The sequence below is a fragment of the Camelus dromedarius genome, chromosome 33 (assembly GCF_036321535.1).
Source record: "Camelus dromedarius isolate mCamDro1 chromosome 33, mCamDro1.pat, whole genome shotgun sequence".
Classification (NCBI taxonomy): domain Eukaryota; kingdom Metazoa; phylum Chordata; class Mammalia; order Artiodactyla; family Camelidae; genus Camelus; species Camelus dromedarius.
Window position 1 is genome coordinate 3,393,747 of NC_087468.1, and position 15,936 is coordinate 3,409,682.

The window sequence follows — 15,936 nt, forward strand, 5'->3', positions numbered from 1 at the left end:
ATTTACCTGCGGCAGAAACACTGAGGGAGGAGACAGAAGTGCCCTCAGCACTGACGCTCCATTTTGCCGACTTCACCAGGAGAAGCTGGTATTTACAGCCTGAGGCTCTCAGCCCGGGGAGCAGCGCCCACGCCACTGAGCTGGTCCTGAGGGAGCGGGAAAAGGAGAGGAGGGCAGCCCCGGGGTCACGGGGCAGGGAAATCGGGGTGGGGGACGCGGGCTACAGCCCCGCACGGAGGCCAGCCCCAGCCCCAGCCCCAGCCGCCCGCCGAGGAGAGGAAGCCCGGGAGGAGAGGACTCGCGGGCGGGAGAGGGGAAGGGGACGCCAGCCGCGGACTGAGGGGAGCCCGGCTGGGGCGAGAGGCATCAGGTGCACACCTGGCCCTGGACAGCTGTGGCCGGGGCGCCGGGGCAGGTGGCGCGGGCAGAGGGGCCTGGCCCGAGCAATTCAGCTGAACACACGCTGACTCGCACCCTCGCGGGCTGTGACACGCGGACCGCCCTCCCGCAGCCGCCTTGAACTTTCCCGTGAGCCCCCTACCTTGCACTTCCACAGCCGGAGGCCCCAGCCCCAGGCAGGAGCCAAAGGCCTACCGGGCAACAGAGCTGAGAATCCTTTGGGGCCGATGATCCCCGGCTCGGAGCTGGAGCTTCCAAACCTCGGTCCAGCTGGCACCAACTGCGCATGCGCAGGAGGGCCAGCGATCCTCTGGGTTCTGCGAGAGAAGGTGGGGAAGCAAGGGAGGGAGAAGATGGGAGGAGGAGGGGAGAAGGGGAAAAGTGGAGGGAGACAGATGGACAGGAGGTGCAGAGAGAAGGGAGGGATCTAGAGAGGGGAGGGGAGTAGCAGAGATGGAGAGAAAAAGCTTTACCTCAGGGGGCACCCCGACACAGGCGGCAGTCCTGCCTCTGTACCCTTCTCTAACACTTCAAGGCCCGCAGCTCAAATTTTCCCTCCCTTGTCCACCCCTCCAGCCGAGGCCTCTGCAGAATCCCTACGGGTATCACATCCATTGCCCCCAAGGGGAGCTGGGTTTCCTGTTGCTCTCGGAACCAAGCACCCGCGGGTGTTGCCGCTCAGAACTACCTTGGGAAGAGTATATATTCCCCTTTTACACGCTGAGAAACAGGCAGGCACGATCTCTGCCTTAGCTCCAGTGTCCCAGGTGTTGGGCTGCCCGGGAGCGGGAGGTACAAGATCAGAGCCCCAGACAGAGCAGACTGCCTGAGTGTTGGTGCATAGACCTCATCCCTCCTGGGTAAACCACACACCACCCTAGTGGAACAATCAAGGGCTCACAGTAGGTCCCTGGGTGTGGGAGAGCTGTCCTCAGTTCCAGTGCCCAGCTTGCTAGGTAGATAGGAGTGTTACTGAGTCCAAATTCATTCTCCTCAGTGCAGGACAGGCCAATAATTTGGGAGACCAGGTGTTGGGGCATGGAATAGCCAGTTTCTCTAGACCTTGATAGCAAAATAATGTCCTGGAAAACCATCTCCCCAAGTCAGAATTCAGGCTCCTTTCCTACATGCTTGGTTGTAGCAAACTTCTTGGTGTAGGAATTCTTTGTTGTTAGAATCCTTTGTTCTTGCAGCTATCTGCCTGGGTAAAATCTCTGTAAACCCCCAGCAAAACAAACGTTATTTTCTATTCTGCAAATTGTTATCTTTATATGAATGGAAAGTGTTAAGTATCCTTAAAGGTCAGAGCCTTGAAAATAGGCTCTCCTGTATATTTCAGGCTCTAGGCAACATTGTTTCACAAGCAAGATGAAGCCTAGGAGACATAGCACAGTGTTAAAGTCAAAGGAAATGATCTAGTATGGAGTCAGATTTGTTCTTTTCTATTACCCGGGCAGAAGGCACTTGAGGATTTAAACCCCTTTAAGTTAAAAATAAATAAATGTTTAAAGGAATTTACATACATAGGTGGGAACGTGCATAGCATACCTGGAAAAGCACACAAAGGATAGTAAACAGTGGCATCTCCAGGGAGGGCTGGAAGAACAGGGGATGAGGGAAAACTTCTTTCACTTGTGTATTTTTGTGCTCTGTTTGAATTTTTTTAACCATATGCATGGATTTCTTTTTCAGTTAAAAAACAATTGTAATGGAGCAAAGGAGTAATTAGCACAGCAAATACAGCAGCCATGGAATCACTGAGCCATCAGTTTTAATTTAAGCCAGGAAACATTTATTGACTCTCTCCTATGTGCCCAGTGCTCTTTTAAGAGTTCTTTTATTATTTTTATTATTATTATTATTTTTATTTTTATTTTATAAAATAATAACATGCTATCCCTCACCCCTGCCCAGGGTTGGCGGAAAACCGAGTTTTTCTTGAGTTGTTTTCCAAGGAGTAGAGATGATTTATAAACAGAACACATCTTCCAGGCAAAACAGTCAGAGTGGTTTTCCAGCAGGCCAGACAGCTATGAAGGGTTTACAGTAGAGGCGCCCAGAGGCTGAGAGAGAAAGCCTCCAGGACCCTACAACAAGCTGCCCAAAGTGCCTTCTCCATGGCACTACAGAAATAGGAAAGAAAAACTATGACTTCATATTAGATCTGTTCTTTTGACTTTAACCCTGTGCCCTGTTTCCTAGGTTTAGTCTTGTTGGTTCTGCACCTTTTGTAAAACAATGTTGCCTAGAGCCTGAAATATACAGGAGAACCTATTCTCAAGGCTCTGACTTTAAAGGATATTAACACTTTTCCATTCATATAAAGATAACAAGTTACAGAATAGAAAATAACATGTGTTTGTTGGAGGTTTACACGGATCTTACCCAGGTGAAGAGCGTCAAGAACAAAAGATTCTAACAGCAATGAATTCATAAACCAAGTTTGCAACAACCAAGCATTCCTGCTTCCCCTTTTTAATATAAAAAGAGCCTGAATTCTGACTTTGGGAGATGGTTTTCCAGGACATTAGACTTCCACCTTCTCAGCTGGCTTTCCAAATTAAAGTCGCTATTTCTTGCCCCAAAACCTGGTCTCCCGATTTATTGGCCTGTAATGCATGAGCAGGACAAGTCTGGACTTGGAAACACAAACATACATTGAAAGTACCCACTTGGTATATTAAATGACTTGCTTCCACTCTTCTTCCTGACATTTTCTTCTCTTGAAAACTCCTGCTATGTTTATGAAAACCCTGTCATGTGGACACATTTGCATCTCTAGCCACTACCCTTCCAGGTAAGAACTGATGCCAAGAAGTCAATGGAAGTTGCCAGAAAAGAGCAGAATTGGTTACTGGCTGATGTTCAGGAGCAGGCTGGGACACCTGACAAGATGTCATAAGTACAGATAGACAGCTGGGCACCAAAGGAGAAGCTTCTAAGCCTCCATGAGGGACTTGTTGGATAGGAAGGAAAAGTCCCAACCTATAGTTCTGATCCCACCACGAGCTTCCTGGGTGAGGCTGGACAATTCACTTAAATTCTCTAGGCCCGTGCTGTCCAACATGGGAGCCACCAGCCACATTCAGGATTATGAAGTTACTCTGTAGCCAGACAGAATTATAAATACACATTTTATTGCAAAGGTTCAGCAAGTATAATATTTAAAAACATTATTTGTTATCTTGCCCTAACGAGTTATTTTTGTATGTCTAGCTTTCTGTGGTTTGCAATGCCTGCGACTAATGTTTCCCTTACAGTGAGTTATTTTGAAATTAAAAGTTGCTGGACACAGTACCCTCATATCACACTTGAAAAAAATTGATCCACATAATCAAGGTGATCTGACTTAGTAGTTATGAGCAGGGGCTCTGGGGTCAGCCTGCCTGAGTATAAATTCTCACTCTGCCTCCAGGGGATTCTGTGTGAATCTTGGAAAAATTGTTATTGTTGTTGTTGTTGTTATTTGTGTCTCTTTTTCCTTCCCTTTTAAATAGCGAGGAATATGTAGACTATATCTCGTACAGTGTTGCCAGGATTAAATGAGTAAACGTCTGTGCTGCCCACTTCCCTGGGTTTCAGCATTCTCCAGGCAATCAGTGTCAAACTCAGAGGCATTCTCCACTGTCTTCGTCAGTCTGGGATGCTGTAACATATTACCATGGGTCGGGTGGCTTAAACAACCAGCATGTTCCTTAAGTTGTGGAGGCTGAGGTCAATGTATCTGGGAGAGGATAGCCTTCATAGCTCGAAGATGGCTGTCTTCCCACTATCTTCATGGGCCATAGAGCAGAGAGAAGCAAGCAACCTGGGGCCTTTTATAACGGCACTAATCCCATTCATGAGGGCTCCACTCTCATGACCTCATTTTATCCTAGTAATCACCTCCCAAAGGCCCCGCCTCCCAATACCATCACCCTGGGAGATGGGGTTTTGACATATGGATTTTGAGGGGATGCAAACATTCAGTCCACACATCGGCTAACTCTCCCCAACATGCAATCATCAAACCTGTAGCTAATTTCAAAGTAATGTTTATATCTCTCTGCCCATTTCCATTCCTGCATCCACTAACATTGAAGCACTGTTATATTTTATTCCTTATTTTTCTGGTAGAGATTTAATTGATTCCTCTACTCCAATGCTCTCCTCACACCAAACAGTCCTATTAACAGCCCTGCCAGGTAGGTCTTCTTTAAAACACCTTCCCACTGCACCTGGTTGTTTTTTAGGTGTAAATGTCAGAATCCTCTCCACACCCGAGCCTAGAACTTTAATCCCTTACACTACCGCTCACTATGTTATTTTTCTATTACCACTGTAACAAACTTCCATAAGCTTAACAGCTTAAACCAGCACAGATTTATCACCTTATGGCTGTGGAGGTCAGAGATCCAAAACAGTTCTCACTGAGCTAAATTCAAGTTACCAGCGGGGTTCCTTCCTTCTAGAGGATCTAGAAGAGAATGTTTCCTTGTTTTTGTTTTTTTCCAGTTTCCAGAGGTCATCCACCTCCCTTAGCTTGTGCCCCACGACTTCCTCCATTTTCATGGCCAGCAGCCTTTCTGAACATTGCTCCATGGCTACATCTCCCTCTGATTTTAAACTCAGCTGGGCTATGTCCTCCATTTTAAGGACCCCTGTGATTACATTGGGCCCACCTGGACTATCCAGGCAACTCACCCTATTGTCTCATCTCAGGATCCCCTTCTCCCCTCCCATTAAGGCATTATGTACATGGCTGTGACACTCACCTTGTGTGACATTTCCTCCCATGAGCAAATTAAGGTTCAAGGCACTTATGAATGACTTTTTGTTTTTCTTCCTTAGTCTTTCTACCTTCAGTATGTGTGGTGAGATTATATGAATCCTTTTTATTTGTGGCCCTCCACTAATCTTTAATAATGTATCATGGGTTTAAAAGGCTAATAGACAATTTAGAAGACAGAAATCCTCTAAGATTTTTCTCCTAATATGTCTGTCATCCCTTTTGCCATGTACAGTAACATGTCACAGTTGGCTAACCTGTGGCGGGGGAGGAACATGATTCTGCCACCACACTCCCCTCAATCACACCAATTTGATGATCGGCTAACCAAGGATCTATGCTCCCCGCTTCGCTCACTTCCTCCTCCTTTCCACTGACTATCCTGTTCCCACTGCTTCCTTCATTCACCACATCAGGATTTCATGACCATATTCTTCTCTAAGTAAAATGGATATCTTGCATCTACTGTCTGATAACTTCTTATTGTATATGCACACACTGACCTACACATAACCCCACCCATCTCTTTAATTTCCTAGAATCTTCCAGAGGAATCAGTTCCATGATAATGATGATAAAGATACTGACAGTGATGACAGGGGCCTCTCAAGGTTTCTGATAAAGAGGGAATCAATAAAGGGAGGGAATCATTGCAAAATTGCCCCAGAACAGGCTTAAACATAAATAACTGTTAAAGTGTTTAATGAAATTGACTAATATTTAACTATTTTTAAAACTTTGTAACACTGAATTTAAAATTTTAATGGGAATTTTCATTCACCCCTAACCAAGATTCAACTCTAGGACCAAAATCTAACGATTTCTATCTTCTAACAAATTGTCCACTAGCCTTTTAAACACGTGATCCTTTAAAAAGGGTAAGTGCTGGGCTGAAAATAAGCAGGATTCATATAATCTCACCAGACACAGTGAATGTGGAAAGACCAAGGAAGAAAAACAAAAAGCCATTCATAACGTCTTGAACCTTATGTTGCTCACAGGAGAAAATTTTAGCCAAGGTGAGTGTCACATCAACATGACACCTGAGTGGGAAGGGGAAGACGATCTTCCTCATCAGACATTTATGCTGTTTTGTTAGATGCCAACAGAGTTTCCTCATTGGATTTGCTTCAAACAAGTATGGAAGAGTTTAGGCTCTACCAAGAGCAGACTAAACATTTTCCCCTGCTGTCAGATCACTGGACTGAATGTCCCCAGAAGAATGATATGATTATGTTTCATAGGGAAGTCTTCCTGAGAAGCAACAGGCTTTTCGAGGGCAGAACTGCAGGTCCCCCCATGGGGGGCTTGAGGAGGGCAAGAGGGGACACTGGAAATACAGGAGGAGTGAGTTCAGATACTGCTGCTCAGGTCGCCAAAGTCAGCAGTGCTATGTCTAAGGATATGTCATTCTCCCAAAAGTTCCATGAGTGAAGGAGCCTGTGAACACTAAGCAGGTTGTTAAGAAACAGCAGCACATAATTTGCGTCACAACTCAATTACGGTATGTTTTGATATTTGGAAAATAATTAGCCCATTGTTATTTGAAACTGCAGCAGTAGTAATAGAAATAAAAAAGACTGAGTCGTCTTGGAGACAATAATTAATAAACAATTCTAAATCTGCAGGATTCCTTGACAATATGCAAGCAATGAGCTAGATGTGTGCTGCAGATACCTCTTACAGCAGGGCTCACCCCTGCAAAGCACAGAACTAGTTTTCTCAGCAGACATAGGGAACCAAGTCAAGATTCCTAATCTTGAGAGGTTTACTATATGGCAAGGAATATCAGACAAGTACATACAGCCAAATATGAATAAATGTAATCAAATATTATGAAATGTGAATGGAGCACAGACGAAAGAGAAATTCCTTTCACCTGGGATCTAGAGAGACTTCTTCAGAAAATGTGGCTTTGGAGATGGCCAAATTCACGGGTAGAATTTTGACAGAACAGGATGTAAGGAATTTAAAAACTGATTCTAAAATTCATATAAAAATGCAAAGGATCCCAAATATCCAAAACAACTTTGAACAAGAAAAACAAAGTTGGAAGACTTACACTATCTGATTTTCAGACTTTTTTTTAATAAAGCTACAGTAATCAGAAAGTATGGTGTTGGTGTAAAACAGGAAAATAGAATAATGGAACAGAATACAAAGTTCAGAACTAAGCCAACAGTTATATAGAAAATTGATTCTCAAAAAGGATACAGTGGAGGAAAGGATCTTTTCAACAAGTAGTGCTGGAATTGTTAGACAGTGATATGCAAAAAAAAACAAAAAAGAACTTTGATCCACACCTCACAAAATATACAAAAATTAACTCAAAGTGGATCATAGATCTTAATAGGAAATCTAAAACTATAAAACAGCTAAGAGAAAAAGCATAGGCTTAAGCTTTATGACCTTGGGTTTGGCAAATATTTCTTTGCTATGACACGAAAAGTATAATCTATTTTAAAAAGTAACTGATAGAGTGAAGTTTACAAAAATGAAGACTCTTCAAAGCTCTTCTAAACACTGTGAAGCAAATGAAAAGACAAGCCACAGACAGAAGCTATTTGCAGATCATATATCTGGTAAAGGTCTCTCTTTGTGTCTGATCCAGAATATAATGGTTTCAAAACTCAATAATAATGCAAACACCTGAATGAATGAATGAGGCCAGAAAACACACGTCAGTAAAGATATCCAGATGGACAATAAGCATATGAAAAGATGCTGATTAAAGATGCCATTAGTCATTAGAGAAATGCTTTTAAAAACCACAGTGAGATACTGGTACACATACATAATAGAATGTATACGATTAGAAAGACCGACGTTACAAAGTGCTGGCAAGGAAGTAGAGCAACCAGAACTGATACACACCACGAGGAATTTACAATAGCACAACCATTTTGGAAAACTTTTTAACAGTTTCTTTAAAAAAGGTAAACACCTATCTACCATATAACCCAGATATTCCTCATCTGATGCTTTAGAAAATAGAAGCATATGTCCATACAAAGACTTGTAACCAAATATTCACTGCAATATTATTTATAATAGCTCAAGTTGTAAATAACCCATGCACCCATCAAGAAGTAAATGGAGAAACAAAGGATGGTCTATCCAAACAATGCTCACAATAAACTATTCAGGAAAAACTCAGCACTAAGCAATACTCTGCTATAAGAAAAATAAGCTATTAATACAGCAATACAGATGACTCTCAGAATAATTACACTGAATGAAAGAAGTCAGACAACATAGAGTAGATACTGCATGAATCCATTCATACAACGATCTTGAAAATGCAAACCAGTATGTTGTGATAGAAAGCAGATCAATGGTTTCCAGGGGAATAGACGGGGAGGGAGGGAGGGACAACAAAATGCAGGAGAAGAGTTTTGTGGGTGATGGGTATGTTCACTGTCTTGAATGTGGTCATGTTTTCTTGGGGATATACTTATGTCAAAATGTATTAAGTTGTACACTTTAAATGTGTGAAAATTATTTTGCCAAGTATACCTCAAAGATGTTTTAAGAAAAAAGGCACTTCTGTCCTGACACAACTCAGGGCCTGATTGGAGTGAGATGATCAGTCCCTCACACTGTCTGCCTAACAGGAAGGTGGAAAACCTCTCATGGAAGATAAGATATGGATTTTTCATTTGCAATGTCTGCCATGTAATAATTTCTAGACATGTAACATGTCAAGACTATATGATGGATAAAATGAGAATAAGAATCATTAGACAATGGATTCAAACCCCCAGGTGATGTAGGCATCAGAGTTACCAATAAAGGCTATGAAATACTTTTAATATATTCAAGAAAATAAGGAAATGATGGGAGAATATATAACAGGGTCAAGACTTTCACCAGAGAAATATACTGGAATGTATTTTTAAGAAAAATCAAACAGATACTCTAGAACTGAAGCTTTCAGCTCTGGAAACATGTAAACAGAGCTAATCAGGATCCCTTTTAAGTAAAACTTTCAGTAATGCCGGATAAAATACAACAACAAATGTAACACAGAGCTAACTATGGAGAGAGAAGTTCCCAGGTGACAATAAAAAGAGGACACTTAACGCCAAAATGGTAATCTTGTGAGCTGATGCCACCGCACCCTGGAGGGAAGGGGTTTTCATCTGCACATAAATAGGGATACAATGTCCATTTAGGAAATAGGGTCCATACCAGATGTAGAAGAGTCTTCCTTTATAGAAACCTCTGCATAAGACGTATTGGAAGACTTGCCTCTTCACTGAAAGGGAGACTCACAGTTCTCCACATGTGCACATAGGAAAGGGGTGAAATAACCGGTTCTCTAGGGAAAAACAAAGTCTCCCTTAAAAAAGTCTAATCTCCACGCCCCTGCTTTATATGAATGTGGAATCCAAATTGATACTCCACTTAAGATTCCGGAATTCCCAAACCAAAAAATATAATAATTCAAGGTTCATCATATCACCTGGAGCCTTAGGATAAGCAACACAAAATTGTTCTCTAGGGAAACTTTGAAAACCAGGATGTAAGGGACAATCATAGGAAAAAAATTGTACTCACTATAGAGAAGATCCCACAACTCTGCACACACACAGACACACAACTAAAAACAGAAAGAAATCAGTGCCACAGGGAAGAAAGAGCTAACCGTAAAACACAGGATGATTAATATTCCAGAGCCTAAAATTATGAAACAATCTAAGAGAGAGCATAAAATAAGTATGACTGAATCATTAAAAGGTAAAATTAATCTTATATAACATAATGAACAATCAGGATATCATGAAAAAGAAAACAGATCAATTTTTTAAAGAACTAAACAGAAATTATGGAAACAAAATACAGATATCATTTGGTATATAAAATTCAATGTATGGGTTAAGTAACATTTTAATCTTCAATATCTAGTGTGTTCATTAAAATTCAACAGTAATCTCTAAAGTAATTGTTTAAAAAGAGAATAAAAATAAAGAAGTCAAAATGAAGAATGCAAAATAGGCCGGTCACTATTCTAAGTTCTTCATCTATTTTATCACTTAATGCTCACAGTCTTTGAGGTGGATAGTACCACTTTTTTACATGAAGGAGGTGAGTCTCAAAGGGATTACATATCCTGGTTACATGGTTAGCGAGGGAGGGAACCAAGCCCGGATAGGCTGTCTCTCGATACCATGCTCTTAACCATGACCGCAAGGTATATAACAGGCAGGAGAAAAGCAGAGAAAAGCAAATAGAATTCACAAAACAAGATGCCAGAAATAAAACATGATCACTAATCAAAATGTATTTAGATGAAATAAATAATGAGTTAAAAGATTTACCGATTTCATTTGTTAACCTGAGACAAAGCAAAATTAAAACTTAAAACTGGTTGAAAGCTTAGAAGAATAACAGAAAGAAGTCAAAAGTTAGAGCCAGAAAAAGAGACACCTGAGAAATACTAATCAATGGAAAGGGAATCACTCAAGCCTCCCTCAGGTTCATAGGTACCTGAAACCCACCTTGGCCTGACACTTACCAGCTCTGTGCCTGAGCGAAACACTCAGTCCCCCGGAATCTTCGTTCACTCACCTGTGAATGTAAGGAAAGTTCCCTCCTTCCATCCAGAAAATTTGTATTGACTGCTGTGCCACGGGTCCTGATCAAGCCACCTGAGGTCCATCAGTGAACAAATAAGGATCCTTGTCCCTGTAGGACTGAGGAGGAGCAGAACATAGACTAAAGTCGTGACAGTCATGTGAAATATATGGTATTCTAGAAGGTGATAGAAATAATATGATCAGGGAGAGGGGGTTTCTTGGGCAGAGACAAGGGGAAGGCAGTTTCCAGTTTAAAATGAGATGGCCAGAGCTGGGCTCACTGAGGACCTTGAGAAGGGGGTGCTAGATGCTGAGCTCCCTCTAACACAGCACCACACCCTGGGTGATGCAAACCACAGAGGCTCACTGTCTCACAGCCCTGGGGGCGGGGAGTCTGCAGGCAGGGTGTCAGCAGGGCAGGCTCCTCCTGAGGGCTGGGAGGGAGAGGCTTGTCCAGGCCTCCCTCCTTGGCTTGGAGACGACCGTCTTCTCTCCACATCTCACCACGTCATCTCCCATGTACACGTGTTTCTGTGGGCACATTGCCCCTTTTTATCAGGACACAAGTCATACTGGATTAGGGCCCACCCTAATGACCTCTTCTTAACCAATGACATCTGCAACAACCCTATTACCAAATGGGGTCATGTTCTGTAGTCCTGGGGGTTAGGACTTCAACATATGAGTTGGACAGAGACCGGCCAGGGTAACAGGCCTGTGGGTGCATGTCTGATGTCCCCAAGGGCCAGCAGGGAGGCCAGTGTGGCTGGAGCATAGTGAGCCAGGGAGAAAACCGGAGATGAGCTCAGCTTGGGGAGGGGGAGGAAAGCTGTAAAGTCACCATAAGGACTCTCACTTCTTCACTGAGTGAAATGAGAAGCCATTGCAGGATTTTGAGCAGAGAAGATCACACCCAGGGTCTCAATCATGACTGACTTAGGTGATGAGGATGAAAATATTCAGGCTTTTGAGCTGATAATAGTTAGACTACATGTTGGACTTTGAGTTGATGGTGTAGTAAATGAGACTCTGGAGGGTGTTGGGATGAGGTGGATGCATTTTGCATGTGGGATGGACAAGAACCAGTGGGGCCAAAGAGAAGAACTTGGTAGAATAATGGCCCCCAATATGTCCATGGTCTGATCCCTAGAACCTGGGAATATGTCACTGTGCATGGCAAAAGGGACTCTGCAGGTGTGACTGTCAAGGACCTTGGGATGGCAGATCACTGTGGGAAAGCAAACGTCATCATGGAGGTCCTTAGAGGAGAGAGGCAGATTGGTCAGAGACAGACATGTGAAGTGGCAGCCGAAGTCACAGTGACACAGGGCCCTGGGCCAAGGAGTGTGAGCACCTCTGCAAGCTGGGAAAGGTAGGAAGATGAATCCCTCCCAAGAGCCTCGGTGTGGAACGTAGACTTGGCCACACGTTGGTTTTAGCCCACTGACAATGACTTTGCACTTCTGCACCCTAGAACAGTGAGACAATGGATGTGTGTTACTTTAAGCCACTGAGTCTGTGGCCCTTTGTTACAACAGCAATAGGAAAGGCACTCAGGAACCAACATGAACATGAACCACAGGCTGCCTGCTGTACTGGCAGGAAGTCCTTTGTCTCTGATCCTGGGGGAGTGTCCTGTCTTCTGGCAGCATCCACACACTACATCATGCTAACCTGGCAGCTTGCAGGGGGTCAAATCTTAACCCTGCACAGTTTTTGATCATGTCATCATGGGTATTTTTCCATCTTTTAAATACACTTCAGTCTTCTAATTGAGAGACTGTGTACATAGTTTTCAATCTTAATAATAAATAACTGTGGTTTTATTTGGTTATTTAAATTATGAATAATAATATTCACACTAGTAAAAGTTATTAAAATCAACATTTTTCAATGAAAATATCAAATTTCTTTTTGCATGAACATGTATTAACTACAAGAAATGTTCCATGCTTTGTTCTACAATTTAGTGTTAGAGTCTTAGAGAATAATATTTTCCTCAAAAGTTATTATGGCGAGGGGATTTCTTTTGGTGGTACAGTTCCTACATAAAATCTGGTGCATGGCTCAGGCCACTGGGAACCTAGAGATGATAGAAATAAGGAGGCATTATAAACACAGAACAATTTTTAAAGGAATTAAAAAACTGGATGTGTGAAAACAAAGAATCAGAGAATATTCTGGTGAAATAAAAGTATTTTTCAGCTTAAGTAAGACACTGGGTGAATAAATCTAAAATGAAAAAACCACCCAGAGATTAGCAGCGAGTCATGCATGCAGTGTGACTGATCAAAACCAAGTTGTTTCCAAACCAGTGTGCAGGCTTGATGCCTTCATCAATCAAGTCTGTGTGGCACCAGGCCACCTCGAATACATGTTGATGAGGTATTTATAAGCTCTTCACCATCCCAGCTCAAAGCCCACACACGAGCCACACGACCATCACCTACACGTCTGCAAAACACACATCGTGGTTAATAGCACTTTTCTTGCTCAGTAGCCGGTGGCAGGGCACTGTGAGCAGACAGAGATACAGGGACACAGAGACACAGAGGCACCTCCCCTTACTCAGCTGAAAACCTTCTGTGCATTCCTGGGGACAGGATTGTCATAAAATGCACCATGCATTGATCCTCCTCCTAGGAAAGAAACAACAGGGTTGTCCTCAGGTTTGAGCAAGGGTGGCCGGGGGATCTCAGTAGAGCTGTTTCAGCACAACCAATAGAAATGATGGCCACCGTGATCAAGAGAGACGTCCCCTGCCATCTCGGTAGGCACTTGGGCTCCTGACAAAAGCTGGGCTCAGTAAAGGCTTGAGTAGAAGGCACAGACCTGAGGGATGCCCCAGCGAGAGACAGGAGGTAGGGCCTGGTTTATACTGCTCTGGGTGTATCCCAGCCTCATCCGAATACGAAATCAGAAATTTGCAAAACAGTAGAGCTGGGATGGATCACCTACTCCAGACTCCTCTCCTTACAGTTAAAAGGGTGGCAGCCCTGAGAGGCAAAGCAAAGTGCTAAAGGCAGAGCCTGGAAGTGGCAGCGCCAGATGAAACGCACCGTGCCAACCCCCGTTCAAGTCCGCTGACACTGAAGATGGGGCCAAGGTTTCCAACTAGGAGAATGAGACAGTGTAAATACTTTGTTCCCCCCAAAACCCCAAATGTTTTTTGAAGGCACAAAAACTCACTTTAACTAGCTCTCTTCTGAGGGGGCGCTCTTCTGTCTCCGTCTTTCTGTCTGTCTCCATTTCTCTCTCTCAGACACAAACACATACAATTTCGTGAAAGGGGAATTCCTGCCATACAAAGACAGACTTCACATCTTCAGAAAGACACTTGACAAAGCCCGTTTTCTCAATTCAAGCCTTTGTGTGAGGTCTGGGCAACTGGCTTATCTTCTAGAACAATTGGTGGTTCCAAAATCAGGAAATCATCTTCCCCAAAGGAAGAGTTCTGGTCCGTGTTGATGAAATTGGGGATGTCACATTTCATAAGCCTGTTCGGCTCCTCCTCTGGCCACCTGCTGCATCTGATGGCTTCCTGGAGCCGAACATCCCTGTCAATGGCTATGGTTGGGATACCAGCTTTGGCCTTGTCCAAGCGGTCCACTTCATTGACGTAGCAGTGAAAGAGGGACCTAGATTCGTCATTGCCCTGCCAGAGTACACCTTGGGCACCAGCGGTCTTCCAAAGTCTGACACAAAGCTGTTCAGTCTGAATCTCTTCTCGGGAGACTCTGCATTGCCATAAAGAAAACCAAAATAAAAGATCGCTCACACTCTAGCTCGGTGACCTGAAGAATCATAGTTTTTGCCTTCTACTGAGTGCAAGTCCCTGCACAGAGAATGCTGACAAGCACTGGAAATGAGAGACTTCACTTCTGAACACATAAAATTAAACCCAAGGCAAAAGTCACAAGTGAGGGCCCTTGGACCAACCTAAACAGACATCATTCCCTGAGAATCCTCAATATTGCTGTATCGCACAACACTGTTTCTCAATGGGGCACTCAGATCATCTTCATCAGAATTAGTTAAAGTGCTTCTTAAAATGCAGAATTCTGGGGTACACTCAGCGTCTCCAGAGTTAGGGACCGGTAGTCTGTATTTTCAGAGCCGCCAAGGTCACTAAACATGCTCAGGTTTAACACCGCCGTCTACATCGGGTCACCTGAGCATCGACAATGCTGTCTCACGGGGTGGGGGGATTGCCATGTGTGTCAGGGTGCTGTCCTACCCACGAGACTCCCCTGATTCTCAGAACTGACTGTGCTGCCCCATTGGGCAAGAAATACCACCATTTCACAATGCATACACAGGGCGCCCGACTGACAGATACAATCAGTGATGGGAGAGGGGACAAAGCTCAGGTTCCTGATCCCTTGTTTCACTTACTATGGGACAAATGATCAATTCAAGGGTAATAAATCAGTGAATGAGTGAATAACATGACTCTCGTTAGTCCCACAAGTGCCTGGAAGAGGGAGCCTGGGCACACTGAGAACCATAACAGCCCATCTACTTAATTGCCATCCTCCCCAGATTTATGTAAAGGTTACTTCCACCCAGACTCCTCCAAGAATCATGCCTGAACACACTCTCAAATCCAGAACAGAACCTGACAACAATTAGGCTCTGGAGTCTGTGTTTAGCGAGTGTGGAATCTCAGCGATTCCAGCTCTTACACCTTGCCTTCCCATCCCACACCTCACGATATGGCCCTTATGACCAGCTCTCCCGGGGCTGGGGCCACGGAACCCATTTACAGGACTGGAAGAATCTGATCATGTAAACCATCCCCCAGGTTATCATCAAGAGTCACCTGCATTTCAGGGATCAGTAATCCCAGAAGCTTTGCAGTTCAGGCAGCTGAGGGATGTTTATATCAGTTCTGTCTTCTACTGTGACTGCCTGGGTGACATCAGACAAGGAATTCTCAAAAGCCTGAGCTTTTCCTTTCAGGAATAATCTACTTAACAAATCTCGTTGACCACTCAACAAATGTGATGTGAAGATCAATGATTTACACAGGAGTACAACATTCACTAGGTAGTGGATTTAGAATCAGAGAAAAATCATTTGAGAAAGATTGACAGAATGTAGCTTTAATGCAAATTTAAGTATTCTTACCTTTCAGTAAATCATCTTCCCCTACTTATCACTTCACCCAAATTTAAAATATGTTTGAGA